Source organism: Acyrthosiphon pisum, chromosome A1 (genome assembly GCF_005508785.2).
Source record: "Acyrthosiphon pisum isolate AL4f chromosome A1, pea_aphid_22Mar2018_4r6ur, whole genome shotgun sequence".
In the NCBI taxonomy this organism is placed as follows: Eukaryota; Metazoa; Arthropoda; class Insecta; order Hemiptera; family Aphididae; genus Acyrthosiphon; species Acyrthosiphon pisum.
The window spans coordinates 62,846,169-62,849,269 of NC_042494.1; positions in this window are offsets into that span (position 1 = coordinate 62,846,169).

A 3,101-nucleotide genomic window follows, 5' to 3' on the forward strand; every position below is an offset into this window, starting at 1 on the left:
AGTTTTTTTATTTTAAAAATTACATAACACTGAATTACAAATTAAATAGTGCCATTTTTTAACATAAAGTTTCAAATAACTATCTACATAATATATTATAATATGCAAGAAAACGATGTCATTTACCATACTTTATTATATCACTAATCGGAGAGTACGTACATTAATCTATGATGAACTAAGGCGTGTACACTTTCGCTGACAATTGCAGACGGGTATTTCTACGGCACTACGTACCTATTTCATATTTTGTCCTTTTTAATTTTTAAGTCAATGTTATTACTTATCTCGATTAAAAATAAAATTATTTTATTTTATTTGCATTCTCAATATTACATATTTCCTGTAAAATATTATTTTGTACCTAGTTTTGATTTTGTTTTTAAGTCCATTTTCAATTTTCAATTTACAAATTCAAATCCTTAAAAATACGCCCCCCAAAATTATACGCCCGGGGATAAATCCCCGACTTCCCCCCCTAGATCCGGCCCTGGTTATATGTTTGTAAGACGGAGACAACACATGCTGCCTGCTGGTGTGGCGTCCTCTTAAGGGTACACGCATAAATACCTATATAATTAGGAGGTGGGTTGTGGGTACCCTCCACTACACCACTGATCACACCATGAACCAACTTCTTAGTTTATGGTCTATAACCTGTAGGTAACGAAACTGAAAAATCATGATATAACCAAGCCATCGCGGAATAGATGAAATTTCATATATTATTCTGTGATATAACCAGTACCTAGGTGTTAATGTGATGCCGCGAACAATAATTATTATTTTACTGCCTAGGCCTTATAGTTCCTATATCATAATATTATAATTTATAACCATAGGAAATTCCACAGTGTGTGTGCATAATACAGATATCTGTGGGAAATTAATTATAATATTTAATTATAATATAATTAGTAATTACTATCGCCGTTAATCGTTATAATTATAATATATAGACATAATATATTAGTATGTTGTACCTACAACTGCTGACTGCTGTTGTGGGTTTTGTCGACCATCAACGCAATAATCTCATAGCCATGAGCCATATATACATTTCACGCAACAGCAAGTACGCAACACATATTTTTAATTTTAGAAAATATAAATATTTGACTATAGGCTTCCTTTCCATTTCAACATCCTCCTATTATCTAACTTAGCCATACTCACAATATCTGGAGATTCTCCGAGACAGCTTAAAAAGAATTGGAGCCATAGCTCATGATCAGCTAAAATTTTTCTGGACAATTATTTTTTTGAAACTGATAAATGGGTTACTTATAATATAAATGCTGTATCACTTTAATTCTTGGGTGGTCATCCACTCACCATTATATGAACAAGTAACCGGAGGAGCAGCTTATTAACTGTATACGTACCAGAAGTGTCCACTCTACCACTACACCATAAGCCAGAGACGTCGTAGCGACTTATAGGTATTTTGTCGTTTCTATCATTTAGCAGTGTATATTAATAAAAGACAATGTTTATGTGAGTGTGTGTTTAGATAAAGCAGTACTTAGATCTATTATAGCATGATTGCATGAACTAAAGTTATTTATTACTATCGCAGTTCCCCATGAAAAAATAGGTATAATAAGCAATACACCTTGATAATAAGGATTATATTTTGGCCATGCAATATATTATGATAAGCGGTTCTATGTAATGTATGCGCGTTTACACGGTTTACTCTTGGTGATCATTTCGGATGAATCATCCACAGTGAAACATTAAAAATTAAAATAAACTGTTTACATGGTTCACTATAGATGATCACACTTTTCATTGTTTAATGAGTTATCATTATTTATTATTGTATTATAAATTTTTGATTCTGAGTGGAACGATGAATGTATTGATTTTACAATGATGTGTGTGTTTTTTTTTTTTTTTTAAATTTTTTAAATTATTTTTATTTTTGTGTCTGTGCACACGATAAGTAGTCGAAAAAATGCTTCGATTTTCAACTTCAGTATCTTGTTCGATTGGAAAGTGAATATCGTTGGTGCATTGGGGAGGTCAAAATTTAAAATTCCCAGTAATTTTCAAAAGCGCCAAGAAAAACCAAAGAAAAATTAAGGAAAAACGGGAATTTTTACGCAAAATCGATTTTTCACAAAATTGAATTTGGTTTTTGGTGTAACTTACTATAACTAAAAAAATGACCGTAGATACATGAAATTTTGACTGAATGTTTATATTAGCATTTTCTATAGACCATAATATTTTCAAAATATTTTGACTTATTTTGAGCTCTTTACGGACATTGTCAGTTTTCATTTTTTTTTTAGTTTTTTTTCTAAAAATATCAATAAAATTTTATTTGTTGATTAAAAAGCTTGAAAATTTAATAAAAGGCTTCTAGTATATTGTTTCAAAAGCAGATGAAAAATATTAAAAATCCTTAGTCACAGTTTTTTTTTATAAGCACTTAAAGTTCAAAAATTGACAAAATATGGAAAAATCACGAAAATTAGCAAATTATTTTGAGTTAAGAATTCGTAAAAATTTTTCTTTCTTAATCTAAGATTTTAAAATGTAATACAAGTTTCCTTATAAGATTATCTACCTTTATCAAACAAAAAATATCTATAAGAAAGTCAAATTAAATTTTTATGATCGGTTGAAATTCAAATTTATACAACATTGGATATTCACTCGATTCAAATAATAATAACAAAATAAATACCTACACTTAAAGTTTACAGCTAAGAATATTTATTATATTATATTATTAGGTAGGTATATGAATCTGGGCTTGTAATGTTTGGTACTGTTGTATACTATACACAGTCCTGTAAAGTATTTGAGTAAAACTATTCAAATACTTTTTTAAGTATTGAATAACTTTTTAAATACTTTCAGCATGAAGTATTTTGAATGGTATTTTAAATACTTTTTTTTGTATTAAATACTTTTTGGTATTGAATACTTTGGTTTATTATTTCGAACTTTTTATTTTTATTCGAATTAATTGGGTTGAAAAAATATTATTGTCAACTACAATAATAGAATAATAGTTTTATTTATTATTCTGTATTTCTGTTTTCACCGAAACCCGACGGTTTGTGAAATGTATGAGCGATGAAAAT